Raw genomic sequence first — 25,077 nt, 5'->3', positions numbered from 1 at the left:
TAACTCACACCCTGCTAACTGAGGATTCCATTGTGTCCCCCAAATGGCATCCTATTCCCTACAAAAGTAGTGCACTATATAGGGAGTGGTGCATTAAATAGGGAATAGGGAACTGGTCTAAAGTGGTGCACTATATAGGGAATAGGGCCCTGGTCTAAAGTGGTGCTCTATATAGGGAATAGGGTCCTGGTCTAAAGTAGTGCACTATATAGGGAATAGGGCCCTGGTCTAAAGTGGTGCACTATATAGGGAATAGGGCCCTGGTCTAAAGTAGTGCACTATATAGGGAATAGGGCCCTGGTCTAAAGTAGTGCACTATATAGGGAATAGGGCCCTGGTCTAAAGTAGTGCACTATATAGGGAATAGGGCACTGTCTAAAGTAGTGCACTATATAGGGAATAGGGCCCTGGTCTAAAGTAGTGCACTATATAGGGAATAGGGCCCTGGTCTAAAGTAGTGCACTATATAGGGAATAGGGCCCTGGTCTAAAGTAGTGCACTATATAGGGAATAGGGCACTGTCTAAAGTAGTGCACTATATAGGGAATAGGGCCCTGGTCTAAAGTAGTGCACTGTATAGGGAATATGGCCCTGGTCTAAAGTAGTGCACTGTAGGGAATAGGGCCCTGGTCTAAAATAGTGCACTATATAGGGAATAGGGCCCTGGTCTACAATAGTGCAGTATATAGGGTCCCGGTCTAAAATAGTGCACTATATAGGGAATAGGGCCCTGGTCTAAAGTAGTGCACTATATAGGGAATAGGGCCCTGGTCTAAAGTAGTGCAATATATAGGGAATAGGGTCCTGGTCTAAAATAGTGCCGTATATAGGGAATAGGGCCCTGGTCTAAAATAGAGCTGTATATAGGGAATAGGGCACTATATAGGGAATAGGGTGCCAATTGAGATGTAACTCATGTGAGATTCAAGTTGCTGACTGAAGCTCATCGTAACTGGAATAAACATTTAAGAACAAGATTTGGATTCTATGACTTTTCTCCTCTGAGTGATGAGATCACTGACGTTGAGAAGTAGACTTGAAGCGTCGTCGTACATGAATGATAGTGTCTGTAGTGCACTAGAAACTAGCCTGATTCTCTGTACACCAGACATTATTAAATAAACTACTGACTCTTCCTTCCTCCCCCCGTCTGTTCTTTCTGCTACTTTTGTAGTCCCTGTAAGTCTCTCGTGCTGGGAACTACAAACCCCATCTATTCTCAACTCAGGAAGCAGAAGAAATGTGTTTCAGTTGTCTTTTATTGACCTTAGCAAGACGCATAATAGAAAAAACGATCAAAACATTCTCTCCAAAAATAAAAAGATCAACTCACTACAATGGATGAACACGATCTCATGGAGGAGAGGGGAGGAGCTGAACGATATTACACACCAGTTCAACACATCCATCATGAAACAACCTTAACCTTGTTCTGTTCCTCAGTCCGACAGCATCCACAACCTTTTGTTATGAAACGCAGTAAAACCACAAACACAAGGCCTTTCAAAGGCTCCTGTGATCTACAAGATATAACCCGCTCAGTATCTCTGACCAGAGAGGAGTTGTTCAAGTTTCCCTTTGTCCCCCCACAGGAGGCTTCAGACCTCCCTAGGTGATGTCGTAGAAAAGATGGCGGTCCTGAAGGAAAGGAGATGAGGAAGGAAGGGAAGCTTGTTGAGTCCATCACAAAACGTGGTTCTAGGAAAGACCCACTCTTCCATAAGAGTTGAATACTATATAATTTAATATCAGATTCATTTAATTTACACAAAGAACTGCAATTGAAAAAAACAAATCTTTAAATTCCGTTTAAAGCGAGAATCCACCCAAGTCAAACATGAAATGACATCAGAACTAAAAGGGTTTACTGAGCCAGCTGCAGTAGAGATGGGCTAGAGACAGAGAGACGATGGGAAAGGTAGGTTTGACCAGGCACTAGTCTGTTAGTAGATAGCAGAGGATGAGTTGCTGTGAATAACAATACACAGACAGACAGAGAGACAGACAGAGACAGACAGACAGACAGACACACTGCAGAGAGGGCCTGGTTTGTACATGGTCCAGTCAGTCATTAGTAGCAGTGGTTGGTTGAGCGTCTGGCTCTCTGCAGTCTGCCTGAAAAGACTCCCTATATTGTGCACTAAGTTTGACCAGAATCCACATAGACCTCTGGTCAAAAGTAGTGCACTATATAGGAAATAGGGTGCTGATTGATACACATAAGGTTGTGTGTCAGTGTTCTCAGATGGTCTGGTATCCAGCATGGCTCCTCTTCCTGCCGATGAGGTAAGCGATGAGAACGATGAGAACCAGGCCGGCCAGAGCAGCTCCCACGACGATGGGAATCAACATGCTGTCCTGATCCAACTGACACTCCTCCGCTAGAGGGAGAGAGAGGGGGGATGTGGCGGGAGAGGGGGGTGTGGCGGGAGAGGGGGGGGATGTGGCGGGAGAGGGGGGGGTGGCGGGAGAGGGGGAGAAAAACAGGAAAAAAGTCAAGGTCATGATACAAATACAGAACTTCTAATCAAGGACACATTGACTAAGGGTAGAGAGAGAGGAGAGATGGATAGAACATATGAAAGGAGAGAGAGGAGAGATGGATAGAACATATGAAAGGGAGAGAGAAGAGATGGATAGAACATATGAAAGGAGAGAGGAGAGATGGATAGATCATATGAAAGGAGAGAGAGGAGAGATGGATAGAACATATGAAAGGAGAGAGAGAGGAGATGGATAGAACATATGAAAGGAGAGATGGATAGATCATATGAAAGGAGAGAGAGAGGAGAGATGGATAGATCATATGAAAGTAGAGAGAGGAGAGATGGATAGATCATATGAAAGGAGAGAGGAGAGATGGATAGAACATATGAAAGGGGAGAGAGAAGAGATGGATAGATCATATGAAAGGAGAGAGAGAGAGGAGAGATGGATAGATCATATGAAAGGAGAGAGAGAGAGGAGAGATGGATAGAACATATGAAAGGAGAGAGAGAGAGGAGAGATGGATAGATCATATGAAAGGAGAGAGAGAGAAGAGATGGATAGATCATATGAAAGGAGAGAGAGAGGAGAGATGGATAGAACATATGAAAGGAGAGAGAGAGGAGAGATGGATAGAACATATGAAAGGGTAGAGAGAGGAGAGATGGATAGATCATATGAAAGGAGAGAGAGAGGAGAGATGGATAGAACATATGAAAGGAGAGAGAGAGGAGAGATGGATAGAACATATGAAAGGAGAGAGAGAGAGGAGAGATGGATAGAACATATGAAAGGGTAGAGAGAGGAGATGGATAGAACATATGAAAGGGTAGAGAGAGGAGATGGATAGAACATATGAACGTGGTAGAGAGGGAGGAGAGATGGATAGATCATATGAACGTGGTAGAGAGGGAGGAGAGATGGATAGATCATATGAAAGGGTAGAGAGGGAGGAGAGATGGATAGAACATATGAAACGTGGTAGAGAGGGAGGAGAGATGGATAGAACATATGAAAGGAGGCGCTAGATTAGATCATATCAGGTACCTTGTGCAAACTGTCCTCTGGTGATGCCGAAGGGCTGGACCTGCAGGTGGAAGGTGTTGAGGGAAAAGTTCTGGTCTACAGCCAGAGTCTGTTCGGAACTACACATGTAGCTACGCCCCAGGGAGCCACGCAGGTAGTCCAGACTACTGTTACTGGTGTTGAACGGGGCTGGAGGGAGGGAGAGAGAGAGAGAGAGAGGAAGTGTAGAGAGGTAGAGGTGAACAGAGATCCAGACATTGTTATGGAACAGTAATTATTCAACAGAGGGACAGAGAGGGAGACAGAGAGAGAGAGACATAGAGAGACACAGAGACAGAGAGACATGGAGACAGAGAGAGGGGGAGACATGGAGACAGAGAGGGGGGAGACATGGAGACAGAGAGAGGGGGAGACATGGAGACAGAGAGAGGGGGAGACATGGAGACAGAGAGAGGGGGAGACATGGAGACAGAGGGGGGAGACATGGAGACAGAGAGAGGGGGAGACATGGAGACAGAGAGAGGGGAGACATGGAGACAGAGAGAGAGGGGGAGACATGGAGACAGAGAGAGGGGGAGACATGGAGACAGAGAGAGGGAGACATGGAGACAGAGAGAGGGGGAGACATGGAGACAGAGAGAGGGGGAGACATGGAGACAGAGAGAGGGGGGGAGACATGGAGACAGAGAGGGGGAGACATGGAGACATAGAGAGGGACAGGTGATAAAGGTGAGTGGTAGTATATTTATCATCTCAGTCCTGAAGAGACCAATCATCAGTGTAACATACTGGTACTGTTTGGTCTATATGGACACTATTGATAACAGAGGAAACACTAACCTGTCATATCAGGCCAAGCTGCTACCACAGACAGACCAGTCAGGTGGTACCTGTTAGACGTGGTGTTCTGGAAAGACAAGAAACAACATCAGCCACAGAGGAGAGGAGAGAGAATTGACAGACAGACTGATAACCAGACAGGCAGGGAGGCAGACAGACAGACAGACAAAAGTATAAAAGACTGACAGACAGGTAAACAGTAGAGTGATGATGTCACCAGAGTAAACAGGAAGCTGAGGTTGGAGGCACTGCCCTGTGTCAGCACCAGGGTGGCGCTGGTGGGGTCACATGATCCTGAGCTGGTCGTCTGATTGGGCAGCAGGTTTACTACTTCCTGGATAGTCTGTCAATGAGCAGGAGAGGGATAGGTTACTGTGTGTACACGAGTGTGTGTGTGTGTGTACACGAGTGTGTGTGTGTGTGTACATGAGTGTGTGTGTGTTACCTTATTCTGTGAGGCAGAGAAGTGGGAGATGTTGAGCTGCAGTGCCATGCGGGCCAGCAGACAGACGGTCCCGTTGCTATTGGAGACAGAGTAGCTGCCCTGGGTAGGGGTTCCAGGGGGGGTGGGGACGGGGGCGGGGGCTGCTGTGGTGGTGGAGGGGGATGGAGGCGGGGCTGTGGTGAAGCTCTGGTCAGCAGTACACACACTCTCTGGGAAGAACAGAACAGACTGTTCAGACCAGCTATCACACAACACGGGTCATTACCCTCACACTGTTCAGACCAGCCATCACACAACACGGGTCATTACCCTCACACTGTTCAGACCAGCTATCACACAACACGGGTCATTACCCTCACACTGTTCAGACCAGCTATCACACAACACGGGTCAATACCCTCACACTGTTCAGACCAGCTATCACACAACACGGGTCAATACCCTCACACTGTTCAGACCAGCTATCACACAACACAACACGGGTCATTACCCTCACACTGTTCAGACCAGCTATCACACAACACGGGTCAATACCCTCACACTGTTCAGACCAGCTATCACACAACACGGGTCATTACCCTCACACTGTTCAGACCAGCTATCACACAACACGGGTCAATACCCTCACACTGTTCAGACCAGCTATCACACAACACAACACGGGTCATTACCCTCACACTGTTCAGACCAGCTATCACACAACACGGGTCATTACCCTCACACTGTTCAGACCAGCTATCACACAACACGGGTCAATACCCTCACACTGTTCAGACCAGCTATCACACAACACGGGTCATTACCCTCACACTGTTCAGACCAGCTATCACACAACACGGGTCATTACCCTCACACTGTTCAGACCAGCTATCACACAACACGGGTCATTACCCTCACACTGTTCAGACCAGCTATCACACAACACGGGTCATTACCCTCACACTGTTCAGACCAGCTATCACACAACACAACACGGGTCAATACCCTCACACTGTTCAGACCAGCTATCACACAACACAACACGGGTCAATACCCTCACACTGTTCAGACCAGCTATCACACAACACGGGTCAATACCCTCACACTGTTCAGACCAGATATCACACAACACGGGTCAATTCCTCACACTGTTCATTTAAACACAATAAGTTAAGTGGTCAAAGTCAAACATGTAAAGGAATAACCAAAGTGTTGATGGTCAGTAAACAATTGTTAATGGTTGATGGTCAGTGGTTGATGATCAGTGGTGGACAATAAGTGTGCATCCCAAATTAGCCCCGGTCCAAAGTAGTGCACTATCCAGAGAAAGGGTGAGATTGGGGGCTCAGCCCAGGTGTTGATTGTACCGTTGGGGCTCAGATCGTCTCCTGTCATGTAGGCCTCCATCGTGACGTTTGAGAAGGTGACGGTGGCTCCTCCCACAATGACAGGTGAGGCGCTGATACATCTGTAGGTGGTGTTGACCCTAGCAACCATCCCTACAGAGGTCGTCTCCACAGTTACCACATCTGTCGGAAAACAGACAAGACACATTGGTCAGAAATCACATAATAATCCATTCTGTGTGTGTGAAGCGTGACTCCGTGTGTTAGTATGTGTGTGTGTGTGTGTGAAGCGTGACTCCGTGTGTTAGTGTGTGTGAAGCGTGACTCCGTGTGTTAGTATGTGTGTGAAGCATGACTGTGTGTGTGTGTGTGTGTGTGTGTGTGTGTGTGTGTGTGTGTGTGTGAAACATGACTCCGTGTGTTAGTATGTGTGTGTGTGTGAAGCATGACTCCGTGTGTTAGTATGTGTGTGAAGCATGACTGTGTGTGTGTGTGTGTGTGTGAAACATGACTCCGTGTGTTAGTATGTGTGTGTGTGAAGCATGACTCCGTGTGTTAGTATGTGTGAAGCATGACTGTGTGTGTGTGTGTGTGAGAAGCGTGATTCCGTGTGTTAGTATGTGTGTGTGAAGCGTGACTCCGTGTGTTAGTATGTGTGTGTGTGTGTGTTAGTATGTGTGAAGCATGACTCCGTGTGTTAGTATGTGTGTGTGTGTGTGAAGCGTGACTCAACACAACATGTGTTAGTATGTGTGTGTGTGTGAAGCAATACTCCGTATGTTAGTATGTGTGTGAAGCATGACTCCGTGTGTTAGTACCCTGTGTGTGTGTGTGTGAAGCGTGACTCCGTGTGTTAGTATGTGTGTGTGTGTGTGTGTGAAGCGTGACTCCGTGTGTTAGTATGTGTGTGTGTGTGTGTGTGTGACCAGCGTGACTCCGTGTGTTAGTATGTGTGTGTGTGTGTGTGTGTGAAGCGTGACTCCGTGTGTTAGTATGTGTGTTTATGTATGTATACAGTGGGGCAAAAAAGTATTTAGTCAGCCACCAATTGTGCAAGTTCTCCCACTTAAAAGATGAGAGGCCTGTAATTTTCATCATAGGTACACTTCAACTATGACAGACAAAATGAGCTAAAAAATAAATAAATCCAGAAAATCACATTGTATGATTTTTAATGAATTAATCTGCAAATTATGGTGGAAAAATAAGTATTTGGTCACCTACAAACAAGCAAGATTTCTGGCTCTCACAGACCTGTAACTTCTTCTTTAAGGGCTCCTCTGTCCTCCACTCGTTACCTGTATTAATGGCACCTGTTTGAACTTGTTATCAGTATAAAAGACACCTGTCCACAACCTCAAACAGTCACACTCCAAACTCCACTATGGCCAAGACCAAAGAGCTGTCAAAGGACACCAGAAACAAAATTGTAGACCTGCACCAGGCTAGGAAAACCGAATCGGCAATAGGTAAGCAGCTTGGTTTGAAGAAATCAACTGTGAGAGCAATTATTAGGAAATGGAAGACATACAAGACCACTGATAATCTCCCTCAATCTGGGGCTCCACGCAAGATCTCACCCCGTGGGGTCAAAATGATCACAAGAATGGTGAGCAAAAATCCCAGAACCACACGGGGGGACCTAGTGAATGACCTGCAGAGAGCTGGGACCAAAGTAACAAAGCCTACCATCAGTAACACACTACGCCGCCAGGCGTAGTGCAGTGCCAGACGTGTCCCCCTGCTTAAACCAGTACATGTCCAGGCCCGTCTGAAGTTTGCTAGAGAATTTGGATGATCCAGAGGAAGATTGGGAGAATTTCATCTGACCATATGACACCAAAATATAATTTTTCGGTAAAAACTCAACTCAGAATGCTGAGTTGCATCCAAAGAACACCATACCTACTGTGAAGCATGGGGGTGGAAACATCATGCTTTGGGGCTGTTTTTCTGCAAAGGGACCAGGACGACTGATCCGTGTAAAGGAAAGAATAAATGGAGCCATGTATCGTGAGATTTTGAGTGAAAACCTCCTTCCATCAGCAAGGGCATTGAAGATGAAACGTGGCTGGGTCTTTCAGCATGACAATGATCCCAAACACACCGCCCGGGCAATCTCAAGGAGTGGCTTCGTAAGAAGCATTTCAAGGTCCTGGAGCCTTTCTCCAGACCTCAGACCCATAGAAAATCTTTGGAGGAGTTGAAAGTCCATGTTGCTTAGCAACAGCCCCAAAACATCACTGCTCTAGAGGAGATCTGCATGGAGGAATGGGCCAAAATACCAGCAACAGTGTGTGAAAACCTTGTGAAGACTTACAGAAAATATTTGACCTCTGTCATTGCCAACAAAGGGTATATAACAAAGTATTGAGATAAACTTTTGTTATTGACCAAATACTTATTTTCCACCATCATTTTCAAATAAATTCATTAAAAATCTATAATGTTATTTTCTAGATTTTTTTTTCCCTCATTTTGTCTGCCATAGTTGAAGTGTACCTATGATTAAAATTACAGGCCTCTCATCTTTTTAAGTGGGAGAATTTGCACAATTGGTGGCTGACTAAATATTTTTTTGCCACTGTATGTGTGTGTGAAGCGTGCCTCCGTGTGTTAGTGTGTGTGTGTGTGTGTGTATATGTGTGTGTGTGTTACTGTGTGTGTGTGTGTGTGTATGTATGTGTGTGAAGTGTGTGTTAGTGTGTGTTAGGGAGGGACGTGAGGCAGTATGTATGTATGTGTGTGTGTGTATATATGTGTGTGTATGTGTAAGCGTGACTCCGTGTGTGTATGTATATGTGTGTTAGTGTGTGAAGTGTGACTCCGTGTGTTAGTGTGTGTGTATGAAGTGTGACTCCGTGTGTTAGCGTGTGTGTGAAGTATCCGTGTGTTAGTGTGTGTGAAGTGTGACTCCGTGTGTTAGTGTGTGTGTGTGTGACTGTGTGTTAAGTGTGACTCCGTGTGTTTGCGTGTGTGTGAAGTGTGACTCCGTGTGTTAGTGTGTTTGTGTAGCGTGACTCCGTGTGTTTGTATGTGTGTGAAAGTGTGACTCCGTGTGTTAGTATGTTTGTGTGTGACTGTGTGTTTGCGTGTGTGTAGCGTGACTCCGTGTGTTAGTGTGTGTGTGAAGTGTGACTCCGTGTGTTAGTGTGTTTGTGAAGCGTGACTCCGTGTGTTAATGTTTGTGTGAAGCGTGACTCCGTGTGTTAGTGTGTGTGTGTAGCGTGACTCCGTGTGTTAGTGTGTTGTGTAAGCGTGACTCCGTGTGTTAGCGTGTGTGTGATATGACTGTGTGTGTGTGTTTGTGTAGCGTGACTCCGTGTGTTTGCGTGTGTGTGAAGTGTGACTCCGTGTGTTAGTGTGTTTGTGTAGCGTGACTGTGTGTTAGTGTGTTTGTGTCAGCGTGACTCCGTGTGTTAGTGTGTTTGTGTAGTGACTCAACTGTGTTTGTGTGTGTGTGAAGTGTGACTCCGTGTGTTAGTATGTTTGTGTATGTGACTCCGTGTGTTAGTGTGTTTTGTGTCAGCGTGACTCCGTGTGTTAGTGTGTTTGTGTAATGATCCGTGTGTTAGTGTGTTTGTGTAGCGTGACTCCGTGTGTTAATGTGTTTGTGTAGCGTGACTCCGTGTGTGTGAAATGTGTGTCCAGTGTCCCTGTGTGTATGTGTGTGTAAGTGTGACTCCGTGTGTTAGTGTGTGTGAAGTGTGACTCGTGTGTTAGTGTGTGTGTTAGGGAGGACGTGAGGCAGGCAGTATGTATGTATGTATGTAACTATGTATGTATGCATGTGTGAATCGTGACTCCCTGTGTTAGTATGTATGTTTGTGTGTGTGAAGCGTGACTGTGTGTTAATATGTGTGTGTGTATGTGTGTGATGTGTGTTAATATGTGTGTGTGAAGCGTGACTCCCTGTGTTAGTATATGTGTGTGTGTGTGTGTGTGTGTGTGTCTCTTTCTCACCAGTCCCGTTGGCCTCTGGGAAAGTAGAGACATCACTGAGGTTGTACTGCAGGGTAAGGTTAGCGACACTGTACAGACTGACGTTGGATGAAAAGCTGAGGCCCAGGGAGTGGCCATCCCGAACAACGCCACGAGCGAGGGGAAGCATGGCCGTCACCCCCACACGAGCTGGCCACACCCACCACCGCCGAACCTGGGAGGGGCACCACCACCGTACGCTGGAGTGAAGAAGAAGTTTGTACATTTAAAAACATGTTCAGGATAGTATCGTTGGCCCAAACTCACACAATGTCCAGGGAAGAGAGACTTATGTTCAGGACATTATCAAAAGTATAATCTGTGTTTCTCTAAGCCGGAGAGGATTGTGGGGGATGTAGTTTACCGTGCCGTTGGCTGTGTCATAGGTGATGGAGAAAGGGCGGAGAGTTCCTGTTTTTGCAGGTGGAAAACCTTGTCACCTTCAGAGTGACCTGAGACTGGACTACAGTCACACAACCTGGGAAAACATCATCATCACATCATCATCATCATCATCCTATAACCCTGACTGACTGACTACAGTCACAACCTGGGAATGACATCATCATCACCATTATCATCACCATTATCATCATCATCATCATCATGGGTCCTGTGGGCTCAGTCGCATGGCGCTTTTGCAACCCAAGCGTCGTGGATCCCTGCTGGGGCCACCCATATGTAAAAGTAGTGGCCCCAGCCGACTTGTAATTTGGACAAAAGCGTCTGTTATGGGATATATTTTATTTTTAATTTAATCATTATAACCCTGACTGACTGGACTACAGTCACAACCTGGAGAGTTCATCATCATCACTATAACCCTGACTGACTGGACTACAGTCACAACCTGGGAGACATCATCATCACCATTATCATCACCATTATCATCATCATCATCATCATTATAACCCTGACTGACTGGACTACAGTCACAACCTGGAGAGACACCATCATCATCACTATAACCCTGACTGACTGGACTACAGTCACACAACCTGGGAGAGACATCATCATCACTATAACCCTGACTGACTGGACTACAGTCACACAACCTGGGAGAGACACCAACCTGGACTACAGTCACAACCTGGGAGAGACATCACCACCATCATCATCACTATAACCCTGACTGACTGGACTACAGTCACACAACCTGGGAGACATCATCATCATCACTATAACCCTGACTGACTGGACTACAGTCACACAACCTGGGAGAGACACCATCATCATTTAACCTGACTGACTGGACTACAGTCACACAACCTGGGAGTGACACCATCATCATCATCACTATAACCCTGACTGACTGGACTACAGTGTTAACACAACCTGGGAGAGACACCATCATCATCACTATAACCCTGACTGACTGGACTACAGTCACACAACCTGGGAGAGACACCATCATCATCACTATAACCCTGACTGACTGGACTACAGTCACACAACCTGGGAGAGACACCATCATCATCATCATCATCATCATCACTATAACCCTGACTGACTGGACTACACACAACCTGGGAGAGACATCATCATCACTATAACCCTGACTGACTGGACTACAGTCACACAACCTGGGAGAGACATCATCATCATCATCATCATCACTATAACCCTGACTGACTGGACTACAGTCACACAACCTGGGAGAGACACCATCATCATCATCACTATAACCCTGACTGACTGGACTACAGTCACACAACCTGGGAGAGACATCATCATCATCATCATCATCACTATAACCCTGACTGACTGGACTACAGTCACACAACCTGGGAGAGACACCATCATCATCATCACTATAACCCTGACTGACTGGACTACAGTCACACAACCTGGGAGAGACATCATCATCATCATCATCATCACTATAACCCTGACTGACTGGACTACAGTCACACAACCTGGGAGAGACACCATCATCATCATCACTATAACCCTGACTGACTGGACTACAGTCACACAACCTGGAGAGAGACATCATCATCATCATCATCATCACTATAACCCTGACTGACTGGACGACAGTCACACAACCTGGAGAGACATCATCATCATCACTATAACCCTGACTGACTGGACTACAGTCACACAACCTGGGAGAGACACCACCATCATCATCATCATCATCATCACTATAACCCTGACTGACTGGACTACAGTCACACAACCTGGGAGAGACACCATCATCACCACCATCAGCAGCACCATCACTTGAGAACCAACCTGAGTCGTATTATCAAAAACAGTACAGTATGACGATAGGCAGAAACTACTTCTCCAATAGAAACCCATGGTCACGCTTCTAAGTGTGAAACACGTTTATCTGTTGTAACGGTCGTCTCGTGCCAAACCGCACATGTGCATGCCGTCAAATCAAAGACTCTCCTTTAATATTAAGTTGTTTTTTAGGAAAATAAAACGTTTTTTTTTGCTCTCATGAGGTTGGAGTGTTGGGGATTATTCCATGTTTAAGGCCCAGTTCACTGTCAACAGTGGCAAAGTGTTTCTCCAAAATGGCCGCCAAGTCACCTGACCGCTCACCTGACACATCAGGTGGTCACCAGCTGACCATATTAAAGATGGCCACCATACACCAGACATTGTTTGGTAGCCATCAGAGAACTCTCCAGTATGCCTTCTTGACAAAGCGAGTGTTATGTGTCCTGTGCTATATTAAGGACATTATTGTAATTATTATTATTATTATTATTATATACATTATTATTATTGACAAGATTGTAGAACCCATGTTGTTTGATAATTTTAACCGGTAGCCTTTCAGCATATGGTTTGCTCGGGCCCATTCAGGTATGTATTGACCCAAGGACCACGTGTTGTGGTTCACATTATGCTACTTATGGTCCTTTATGTTTAGTGTATATGTATATATATTTATGAGATGAGACAGGGACTCAGGTTACATATCAATCGAGATAGACAGATAAGCGATTTCACAGCCAGAACCCTCACGTCCACAACGCGATGCAGAACCCTCACGTCCACAACGCGATGCAGAACCCTCACGTCCACAACGCGATCCAGAACCCTCACGTCCTCAACGCGATCCAGAACCCTCACGTCCTCAACGCGATCCAGAACCCTCACGTCCTCAACGCGATCCAGAACCCTCACGTCCACAACGCGATCCAGAACCCTCACGTCCTCAACGTGATCCAGAACCCTCACGTCCACAGCTGAGAAGCATCGTCTTCTGTCCGTACGACCAGAATAAGTTCTCGTAGTTCAGTTCCAAGCATGAGAGGAGTTCTAGAATGTTTCCCGTGATGATGTAACGACAGTGCAGATGTATAACTGCCAGGTCCCTCCCTCCTCCTTCACATGTACCATTACCAAACCCCTGTATTACCAACCCTTTAGTCTGGCACACAGCCTACTACAGACTATTAATACCTGCTCTGTGTTCCAAATGGCATACCCTATATAGTGCACTATTCAGACTCATTTACACCTGCTGGCTACCACAACGGACACAGAGGTCGAGGGGTTAAATATGTGTCTACCGACATACTGTTAAAGGTCAGGTTATTAGTGTGTGGCTAAGTTGTGCCTGACCAGAGGGCGTGGGCGTGCCTCAATAGTCGAGACGGGCTTCCTTTCTCTCCTCAGAGGATCAATTCATCCAAATCAGCACTTGTGTTCAGACAGAATGAATGTCAGATGAACTAAGGGTACATTCTAAATGACACCCTATATAGTGCACTACTTTTGACCAGGACTATTTTTGAGCAGCCCTATAGGCCCTGGTTAAAAGTAGTGCACTAACCCCTATAGGCCCTGGTTAAAGGTAGTGCACTACATTAGGAATAGGGTGCCACTTAAGACGCACACCTGTCTATCTAATATGAGGTCATCAGCTTCCAGAGCAAGGGAGCCTGACGAGGCCTGATGCTGGCTCTGGTTTCTTTAATTACTGGAATTGATTTGGCCAAGTGCATCTGCTTCTCTCTGTTCAGTGCGCTTTCTGCTTATGCAGTGGTCTCTGCTCAGTTTGGCAGCTGCGCGACTGAGAGGGAGAAGCCTGTGTGCATCGCGATTTACTGGATCTTTTTTTCTGCAGTTTTAATTTAAGATCACTCCGCGACCAACGCGACGCAGCGCTGTAGTTCAGCGGCAGATGACGCGCCGTCATCCAATGACTTGGTATTCTCACTCGCCAGCTGTCATCAAAATAATGTAGTCAAGCTTGCCATAAATTCTGACTGAGCTCAATTGTCATAAAACACATATACAGCGATGAGTTTCTCTCTCTTTCATACAAACTTATAACGAGGAGCACCCACAATGTATTTTGTGTGTGAAAGTGCTTAGTAATGAGTGTCGCATAAGGAACAAATTAATTAAACGACATGTCCTGACCAAACATCCACAGCATGATGGTAAACCCAGGGAGGTCTTTCAGAGCAGGGCTGAATGCTTCAGGAAACATTGCTTCGACAGTGGAAAGGTCAGCTAGCAAGACATTGTTGTCATTTTATAAGAGGTGATGATAAGCCGAAATATGGGAGTACTAACTAACTAACTCTCATAGTAGTAGATGTGAGTTTCTCTTTCAAACAATCCCCTGGCATTGTACACGGCTAATAGCTAACATTCGCCAAAGCAAGCTAGTTAGCTACTGATAGTGCAACCCTAAGTAACAGTAAAGATGAAGACAACTCATCATTTTGATTCTTTACTGGAATAAACTGAGTGAAGCAAGACGCTGTTTGAGGCAAACCCACACACAGTTCTGGGTTGCTCAACTACAGCAGGAAGCAGTCTCCTGCCTGACTGAGAAAGCAGTAGATGTTCTGGTCCGGTTTGGCACCACATACTGATGTGAGTCAGGGTTCTCAACTCTGGCTTACTTAAAAAACAAGTACATATACAGTTTCAAGGCTGAGAATGATTACTGTCTAAAAACAGAGCCCAGAATAGACATGTTGCTGTTAAAATACATATTTTATATTCTGAACTGGAATAAACTGATTGATCACATCACACAGATATAGACTAGAAAAGGACTGTGTGTGTGTGTTTTCTGGTCTATACATGTGTGATGTGATCAATCAGTTTATTCCAGTTCAGAATAAAACATGACTTGAATTTTAACAGCAACAGTTCCAACCTAGACTTTCAACAATAATTTCTTCAGTAAGATGTACGGTAGGCCTGATCATTTGTACAGTAAGATGTACCGTAGGCCTGATCATTTCTACAGTAAGATGTACAGTAGGCCTGATCATTTCTACAGTAAGATGTACCGTAGGCCTGATCATTTCTACAGTAAGATGTACAGTAGGCCTGATCATTTCTACAGTAAGATGTACCGTAGGCCTGATCATTTCTACAGTAAGATGTACCGTAGGCCTGATCATTTCTACAGTAAGATGTACAGTAGGCCTGATCATTTCTACAGTAAGATGTACGGTAGGCCTGATCATTTGTACAGTAAGATGTACCGTAGGCCTGATCATTTGTACAGTAAGATGTACGGTAGGCCTGATCATTTGTACAGTAAGATGTACCGTAGGCCTGATCATTTGTACAGTAAGATGTACGGTAGGCCTGATCATTTCTACAGTAAGATGTACCGTAGGCCTGATCATTTGTACAGTAAGATGTACCGTAGGCCTGATCATTTCTACAGTAAGATGTACAGTAGGCCTGATCATTTCTACAGTAAGATGTACCGTAGGCCTGATCATTTCTACAGTAAGATGTACAGTAGGCCTGATCATTTCTACAGTAAGATGTACCGTAGGCCTGATCATTTCTACAGTAAGATGTACAGTAGGCCTGATCATTTCTACAGTAAGATGTACCGTAGGCCTGATCATTTCTACAGTAAGATGTACAGTAGGCCTGATCATTTCTACAGTAAGATGTACCGTAGGCCTGATCATTTCTACAGTAAGATGTACCGTAGGCCTGATCATTTCTACAGTAAGATGTACCGTAGGCCTGATCATTTCTACAGTAAGATGTACAGTAGGCCTGATCATTTCTACAGTAAGATGTACCGTAGGCCTGATCATTTCTACAGTAAGATGTACCGTAGGCCTGATCATTTCTACAGTAAGATGTACCGTAGGCCTGATCATTTCTACAGTAAGATGTACCGTAGGCCTGATCATTTCTACAGTAAGATGTACGGTAGGCCTGATCATTTGTACAGTAAGATGTACGGTAGGCCTGATCATTTGTACAGTAAGATGTACGGTAGGCCTGATCATTTCTACAGTAAGATGTACCGTAGGCCTGATCATTTCTACAGTAAGATGTACCGTAGGCCTGATCATTTCTACAGTAAGATGTACGGTAGGCCTGATCATTTCTACAGTAAGATGTACCGTAGGCCTGATCATTTCTACAGTAAGATGTACCGTAGGCCTGATCATTTCTACAGTAAGATGTACGGTAGGCCTGATCATTTGTACAGTAAGATGTACGGTAGGCCTGATCATTTGTACAGTAAGATGTACGGTAGGCCTGATCCTTTTTCATCTTCATCTGTACTGTTACTTAGGGTTGCACTCAGAAAGCCAGTCTGTTCTGCATCTGTGTGATGTGATCAATCAGTTTGCTCCAGTTCAGAATGAAAATTATTTATTGAATTTTAACAGCAACAGTTCCAACCTAGACAGATGTGTGTTTTAATGGTGTTTGTCTATATTGCATTTATATTAGGCATAATGGCAATGAAATGTACCGATATTTATGTATAGTTGCATATTTTCCTAAGCTTGGGTCCCAGGAAAACAGAATTTAGTGGGTTATTAATGTCTATTAATTATCTGGCCTGGTTGAGAGCAGAGCAACAGGCCCTGCTGTGCCTCATGCACCAGTGTGATGATGACTCAGGGAGTTTTACTCCAGTAGTTGAACATGACCCTGCCTGCCTCACATCCTCCCTAACACACACACCACACACAGATAGCAAAACAGACAACACTGAAACAAAGAGCAACCACACTGGAACACTATAATACTGTTTCCACAGCAGTAGAGAGAAGAGGTGTGACTCAACACTATAATCACAGGTTGACTACAACACACACATTACCAACCCGATTCCAGTTCTTATGTAGGCCTGGATCTTATCACTATTAAATACAAAATAAAGGCAAGGGACACTGTTTCAAATGTCAATGAACCTGTGACCTGGCCCGTGAATAGTAGCACAGCACACAAACTTTCCACAAAACAGTAGAAAAAAAAATCCAGACCACAACTACATTAGGCCTATAGCTTATAGTCGGTTGACTTGACAGTGCTGTGACAAGACATCTGTGTGTTTGTGTCTCTCAGTATGAGCGGCCAGCTAATGGTCGGTCATAGAGGCTCCAGTGTTTCAACACACAAAGCACCTCTACGGTCACGTGAAGCGTTCCCGGAACAATGGGTTGACAGAGAGACAGACGCGCTGTTGATTTTAGGAAAACAAAATGCCCGTTTGTCTGATCCCATTTGATTCACTTGACCTTCTACTGTCAGTCACACAACATGTCCTGGACATCATGACGAAATCAACATGTGTACAAATACGACAGAGAGAAAAAAAATAACATTACACCGAAACGTCCATAAATAAAACGTATATCCAAAAACATAAAAGAATATGCTTTATGTCATAGGCCCCTATATAATTATTTATGTCTAACTTCCTTATGCCGAATTAACAAATCACCATACTACACGATAATATAACACTAGCGGAGATTATGACGTCGTTTCACTTCCCCCTCCGTCTCAGTAACCGTCCTCGATCGACCACCACTATAATAAACACTTACCAAGAATCGCAAAGCAGGCGAGCCCGACAAGGAATGGACATGTTCGAGTCATGTTTCAAGTCCAGAGTTCAGTTTAACGGATAGCACACACCGCTTGTCCAAAGCAGCTGTCCAGGCAGTGCAACAACAACCCCGAAAAGTAAAGGTCGACCTTCCTTTTCCTGTTATTCTGTCCCCTTTTATATGGCGGTTATTTAATATTTTTTCATATTCTTGGTCCTGTTTTCGGAGCAGGTTGCAGAAGTCGGACAGTATCGCTCCCTTTCATGTCATTAATACCAGGAGGGAACGTCCAGTCACGTGAACCAAGCTTTAGAACCACCCAGCACTGTCACGTGAGGCAGCCAGCGACACCCTCTTTTTACAGCCCGATGGCGACCGACACCTCCCCTCCCTGACACGACTCAGTACTGTGCTACTACTGGAAAACCCTGCTCAAATCAGAATCTACTGTAAAATACTGTATCATAGAATGTGTTATTTCGTTTTGGATATTTGAAAACGTCAGCTAAAAACAACAGCTATTTATTGACCCAAAGGGAGGCCCCTAGCAACCCTAAAAAGGAAAAAAAAAAACATATGTACATAGCAGATAAACAAGTACTAATGATCTAGTAGATGTATGTGTTTTATGTTGCGTTAACTATGTATACTGCTGTCTTGGCTCACTTGGAAAATATGTCGATGTGACCCGTCTGGTTAAATAAAGGATGGTGGCCAATGTTTTATAACTGGTCTGTGATCTATGTGGAGAGAGAGTCTTCAGTCTTATAGTAAAGAGGAAAGGCAGACAGCAGTAGTCAGTCTTATAGTAGAGAGGAAAGGCAGACAGCAGTAGTCAGTCTTATAGTAGAGAGGAAAGGCAGACAGCAGTAGTCAGTCTTATAGTAAAGAGGAAAGGCAGACAGCAGTAGTCAGTCTTATAGTAAAGAGGAAAGGCAGACAGCAGTAGTCAGTCTTATAGTAGAGAGGAAAGGCAGACAGCAGTAGCCAGTCTTATAGTAAAGAGGAAAGGCAGACAGCAGTAGCCAGTCTTATAGTAGAGAGGAAAGGCAGACAGCAGTAGTCAGTCTTATAGTAGAGAGGAAAGGCAGACAGCAGTAGCCAGTCTTATAGTAGAGAGGAAAGGCAGACAGCAGTAGCCAGTCTTATAGTAAAGAGGAAAGGCAGACAGCAGTAGCCAGTCTTATAGTAGAGAGGAAAGGCAGACAGCAGTAGCCAGTCTTATAGTAAAGAGGAACGGCAGACAGCAGTAGTCAGTCTTATAGTAAAGAGGAAAGGCAGACAGCAGTAGTCAGTCATATAGTAGAGAGGAACGGCAGACAGCAGTAGTCAGTCTTATAGTAGAGAGGAAAGGCAGACAGCAGTAGTCAGTCTTACAGTAAAGAGAAAGGAGTAAGTCTTATAGTAGAGAGGAACGGCAGACAGCAGTAGTCAGTCTTATAGTAAAGAGGAAAGGCAGACAGCAGTAGTCAGTCCTTATAGTAAAGAGGAAAGGCAGACAGCAGTAGTCAGTCTTATAGTAAAGAGGAAAGGCAGACAGCAGTAGTCAGTCTTATAGTAAAGAGGAGACAGCAGTAGTCAGTCCTATAGTAAAGAGGAAAGGCAGACAGCAGTAGTCAGTCTTATAGTAAAGAGGAACGGCAGACAGCAGTAGTCAGTCTTATAGTAGAGAGGAAAGGCAGACAGCAGTAGTCAGTCTTACAGTAAAGAGGAAAGGCAGACAGCAGTAGTCAGTCTTATAGTAGAGAGGAACGGCAGACAGCAGTAGTCAGTCTTATAGTAAAGAGGAAAGGCAGACAGCAGTAGTCAGTCCTATAGTAAAGAGGAAAGGCAGACAGCAGTAGTCAGTCTTATAGTAAAGAGGAAAGGCAGACAGCAGTAGTCAGTCTTATAGTAGAGAGGAACGGCAGACAGCAGTAGTCAGTCTTATAGTAAAGAGGAAAGGCAGACAGCAGTAGTCAGTCTTATAGTAGAGAGGAACGGCAGACAGCAGTAGTCAGTCATATAGTAGAGAGGAACGGCAGACAGCAGTAGTCAGTCTTATAGTAAAGAGGAACGGCAGACAGCAGTAGTCAGTCCTATAGTAAAGAGGAAAGGCAGACAGCAGTAGTCAGTCTTATAGTAGAGAGGAACGGCAGACAGCAGTAGTCAGTCATATAGTAGAGAGGAACGGCAGACAGCAGTAGTCAGTCTTATAGTAAAGAGGAACGGCAGACAGCAGTAGTCAGTCTTATAGTAAAGAGGAAAGGCAGACAGCAGTAGTCAGAGTCTTATAGTAAAGAGGAAAGGCAGACAGCAGTAGTCAGTCTTATAGTAAAGAGGAACGGCAGACAGCAGTAGTTAGTGTCTTATAGTAAAGAGGAAAGGCAGACAGCAGTAGTTAGTGTCTTATAGTAGAGAGGAAAGGCATACAGCAGTAGTTAGTGTCTTATAGTAAAGAGGAAAGGCAGACAGCAGTAGTTAGTGTCTTATAGTAAAGAGGAAAGGCAGACAGCAGTAGTCAGTCTTATAGTAAAGAGGAAAGGCAGACAGCAGTAGTCAGTCTTATAGTAGAGAGGAACGGCAGACAGCAGTAGTCAGTCTTATAGTAGAGAGGAAAGACAGACAGCAGTAGTCAGTCTTATAGTAGAGAGGAAAGACAGACAGCAGTAGTCAGTCTTACAGTAAAGAGGAAAGGCAGACAGCAGTAGTCAGTCTTATAGTAAAGAGGAAAGGCAGACAGCAGTAGTCGTGTCTTATAGTAGAGAGGAACGGCAGTGAGACTGAGCCATGTGAGGAGCCAGGTCAGGGAAGAGTACCGCCCTGGGCAGTCAGCTGACTATTTCGGTGTTTCAAATGGCACCCTATTCCCTATATTGTGCACTACTTTTGACCAGAGCACTATGGATCCTATGGACTCTGTTCAAACGTAGTGCACTATATAGGGTGTCATTTGGGGTGTATACCAACTCTCTCTCTCTCTGGCAATTGACAAGGGGGTTCCGGAACCTGGGAAGGAATGAGTGAAGCCATGAATACCTGGACTTCCAGTAGTACTGTTACTCTGACCTTTATCACTACAACACTACATAGTTTTATGTTGACCTCTTATCACAGCACCCTATTCCCTATAGGGGCTCTGGTGAAAAGTAGTGCACTAAATAGGGACTAAGCTGCCGTTTGGGATATAGGCAATATCAAGGCGAGATTTGAGACAACTGGTGCCTCGCTTTCAGTTAGACTTTATCTCGTCTTCATCCGTCTATTCCAGGGATCATCAACTAGATTCAGATGTGGGTTGATAATAAAAACATTTGTAGACTGCAATTTGACAGTAAAAAGCCCAAACATATTTATTTCAAATCAAATTTTATTTGCCACCTGCGCCGAATACAACTGGTGTAGACTTCACTGTGAAATGCTTGATTACAAGCCCCTAACCAACAACGCAGTTTAAAAATAATGGTAACAAGAGGAATGAAACACAATGGAGCTATATACAGGAGTACCAGATCAATGTGGAGCTCCATACAGGAAGTACCAGATCAATGTGGAGCTCCATACAGGAAGTACCAGATCAATGTGGACCTCCATTCAGGAAATACCAGCTCAATGTGGAGCTCCATACAGGAAGTACCAGATCAATGTGGAGCTACATACAGGAAGTACCAGATCAATGTGGAGCTATATACAGGAAGTACCAGATCAATGTGGAGCTCCATACAGGAAGTACCAGATCAACGTGGAGCTATATAAAGGAAGTACCAGATCAATGTGCAGAGGTACGAGCTATTTGAGGTAGATATGTACATGAAGGCAGGTTAAGTGACAAGGCATCATAGATAATAAGATTGAAATGTGTGTGTTCTGTGTGTGCGGGTTTTATTTGACCAAAACAACATGGTTGATTTCTTTAGGGATCCTAGCCAGTAAGGTTGATTTCTTTAGGCGTCCTGGCCAGTAAGGTTGATTTCTTCAGGGGTCCTGGCCAGTAAGGTTGATTTCTTTAGGGGTCCTAGCCAGTAAGGTTGATTTCTTCAGGGGTCCTGGCCAGTAAGGTTGATTTCTTTAGGGGTCCTAGCCAGTAAGGTTGATTTCTTCAGGGGTCATGGCCAGTAAGGTTGATTTCTTCAGGGGTCCTGGCCAGTAAGGTTGATTTCTTTAGGGGTCCTGGCCAGTAAGGTTGATTTCTTCAGGGGTCCTGGCCAGTAAGGTTGATTTCTTTAGAGGTCCTGGTCAGTAAGGTTGATAAGAATGTAGGGGTGGTGGTGTGAAGAGGACTACTCTAAACGCAACACTTACAAGCAGCAGCAGCTCCTCTGACTCATCACTAAGCCACATACATCCTGCTCTGTTGGGAGGAGTGGAGGGGCAGCCTCGCTGAAGATGAGAACCGCAATAGTTTAAAATACTTTGCTTTTCTGTACTTGTGAAATCATTTTATTATTCAAATAGCTAACTGCTGGTAAACAGACTTAGTTTTGGTTGAGATGGAGAGGAGACCAGAGGAAGCCACTTCAGACACACACAGGGATGAGGAGAGGTTTGGGGGGGGGGGGAGAGGTGATTCCACAATAGCTCGCCAAAAAGAGACAAGCTGGGACCAGAACCTCTGACATCACAGGCCAATCACACTCCTCCTACTGCAGCAAGGATCATTTGTTTCTGAGGAATGACTTCACAGGCAGAATTACTCCCCCTGGCCTAGAGCCATGCCCCGTCCGCCTGGCCTAGAGCCGTGCCCCGTCCGCCTGTAGCCTGGCCTAGAGCCGTGCCCCGTCCGCCTGGCCTAGAGCCGTGCCCCGTCCGCCTGGCCTAGAGCCGTGCCCCGTCCGCCTGGCCTAGAGCCGTGCCCCGTCCGCCTGGCCTAGAGCCGTGCCCCGTCCGCCTGTAGCCTGGCCTAGAGCCATGCCCCGTCCGCCTGGCCTAGAGCCATGCCCCGTCCGCCTGTAGCCTGGCCTAGAGCCATGCCCCGCCCGCCTGGCCTAGAGCCGTGCCCCGTCCGCCTGTAGCCTGGCCTAGAGCCATGCCCCGTCCGCCTGGCCTAGAGCCGTGCCCCGTCCGCCTGTAGCCTGGCCTAGAGCCATGCCCCGTCCGCCTGTAGCCTGGCCTAGAGCAGTGCCCCGTCCGCCTGTAGCCTGGCCTAGAGCCTTGCCCCGTCCGCCTGTAGCCTGGCCTAGAGCCGTGCCCCGTCCGCCTGTAGCCTGGCCTAGAGCCATGCCCCGTCCGCCTGAAGCCTGGCCTAGAGCCATGCCCCGTCCGCCTGAAGCCTGGCCTAGAGCCATGCACCGTCAGCCTGTAGCCTGGCCTAGAGCCATGCACCGTCAGCCTGTAGCCTGGCCTAGAGCCGTGCACAGTCAGCCTGTAGCCTGGCCTAGAGCCGTGCACCGTCAGCCTGTAGCCTGGCCTAGAGCCGTGCACCGTCAGCCTGTAGCCTGGCCTAAAGCCGTGCCCAGTCAGCCTGTAGCCTGGCCTAAAGCCGTGCCCAGTCAGCCTGTAGCCTGGCCTAAAGCCGTGCCCCGTCAGCCTGTAGCCTGGCCTAAAGCCGTGCCCCGTCAGCCTGTAGCCTGGCCTAAAGCCGTGCACCGTCAGCCTGTAGCCTGGCCTAGAGCCGTGCACCGTCAGCCTGTAGCCTGGCCTAGAGCCGTGCACCGTCAGCCTGTAGCCTGGCCTAGAGCCGTGCACCGTCAGCCTGTAGCCTGGCCTAAAGCCGTGCCCCGTCAGCCTGTAGCCTGGCCTAAAGCCGTGCCCCGTCAGCCTGTAGCCTGGCCTAAAGCCGTGCCCCGTCAGCCTGTAGCCTGGCCTAGAGCCATGCACTGTCAGCCTGTAGCCTGGCCTAGAGTCATGCACTGTCAGCCTGGCCCTGTCAGCCTGTAGCCTGGCCTAGAGCCGTGCACTGTCAGCCTGTAGCCTGGCCTAGAGCCGTGCACTGTCAGCCTGTAGCCTGGCCTAGAGTCATGCCCTGTCAGCCTGTAGCCTGGCCTAGAGCCATGCACTGTCAGCCTGTAGCCTGGCCTAGAGCCATGCACTGTCAGCCTGTAGCCTGGCCTAGAGCCATGCACTGTCAGCCTGTAGCCTGGCCTAGAGTCATGCCCTGTCAGCCTGTAGCCTGGCCTAGAGCCATGCACTGTCAGCCTGTAGCCTGGCCTAGAGCCGTCATGTCAGCCTGTAGCCTGGCCTAGAGCCATGCCCTGTCAGCCTGTAGCCTGGCCTAGAGCCATGCACTGTCAGCCTGTAGCCTGGCCTAGAGCCATGCACTGTCAGCCTGTAGCCTGGCCTAGAGTCATGCCCTGTCAGCCTGTAGCCTGGCCTAGAGCCATGCACTGTCAGCCTGTAGCCTGGCCTAGAGCCATGCACTGTCAGCCTGTAGCCTGGCCTAGAGCCATGCACTGTCAGCCTGTAGCCTGGCACTGTCAGCCTGTAGCCTGGCCTAGAGTCATGCCCTGTCAGCCTGTAGCCTGGCCTAGAGTCATGCCCTGTCAGCCTGTAGCCTGGCCCTGTCAGCCTATAGCCTGGCCTAGAGCCATGCACTGTCAGCCTGTAGCCTGGCCCTGTCAGCCTATAGCCTGGCCTAGAGCCATGCACTGTCAGCCTGTAGCCTGGCACTGTCAGCCTGTAGCCTGGCCTAGAGTCATGCCCTGTCAGCCTGTAGCCTGGCCTAGAGTCATGCCCTGTCAGCCTGTAGCCTGGCCCTGTCAGCCTATAGCCTGGCCTAGAGCCATGCACTGTCAGCCTGTAGCCTGGCCCTGTCAGCCTATAGCCTGGCCTAGAGCCATGCACTGTCAGCCTGTAGCCTGGCCCTGTCAGCCTGTAGCCTGGCCTAGAGTCATGCCCTGTCAGCCTATAGCCTGGCCTAGAGTCATGCCCTGTCAGCCTATAGCCTGGCCTAGAGTCATGCCCTGTCAGCCTATAGCCTGGCCCTGTCAGCCTGTAGCCTGGCCTAGAGTCATGCCCTGTCAGCCTGTAGCTCCCTCCATAGACACACAGAAACATCATGTTGGTGAACACAGTTGAAAGGATTAACAGAGAAAACTTGAGATTCAGTCGAGGATTTCTTCTCACAGGGTCAACCAACTACTCAGTCACACCACTATGTTACACACAACTACTCAATCCATTTATGTTCACACCATGAATTAACTCTTCATTAAATATCAATTTATTAATGTTTCCTTTCTCT

At 46.7% G+C, this 25,077-nt stretch overlaps 1 pseudogene; it reads right to left on the bottom strand.

The window, feature by feature from the left end:
• Positions 1–1,241: 1,241 nt before the first annotated feature.
• LOC135531208 (lysosome-associated membrane glycoprotein 1-like) lies at positions 1,242–18,223 on the bottom strand (annotated as a pseudogene).
• Positions 18,224–25,077: the final 6,854 nt, after the last annotated feature.

This window comes from Oncorhynchus masou, unplaced genomic scaffold (assembly GCF_036934945.1).
Source record: "Oncorhynchus masou masou isolate Uvic2021 unplaced genomic scaffold, UVic_Omas_1.1 unplaced_scaffold_1554, whole genome shotgun sequence".
Classification (NCBI taxonomy): domain Eukaryota; kingdom Metazoa; phylum Chordata; class Actinopteri; order Salmoniformes; family Salmonidae; genus Oncorhynchus; species Oncorhynchus masou.
Note: the sequence above shows the minus strand (reverse complement) of the source record. Positions and strands in the feature narration are given on the sequence as shown.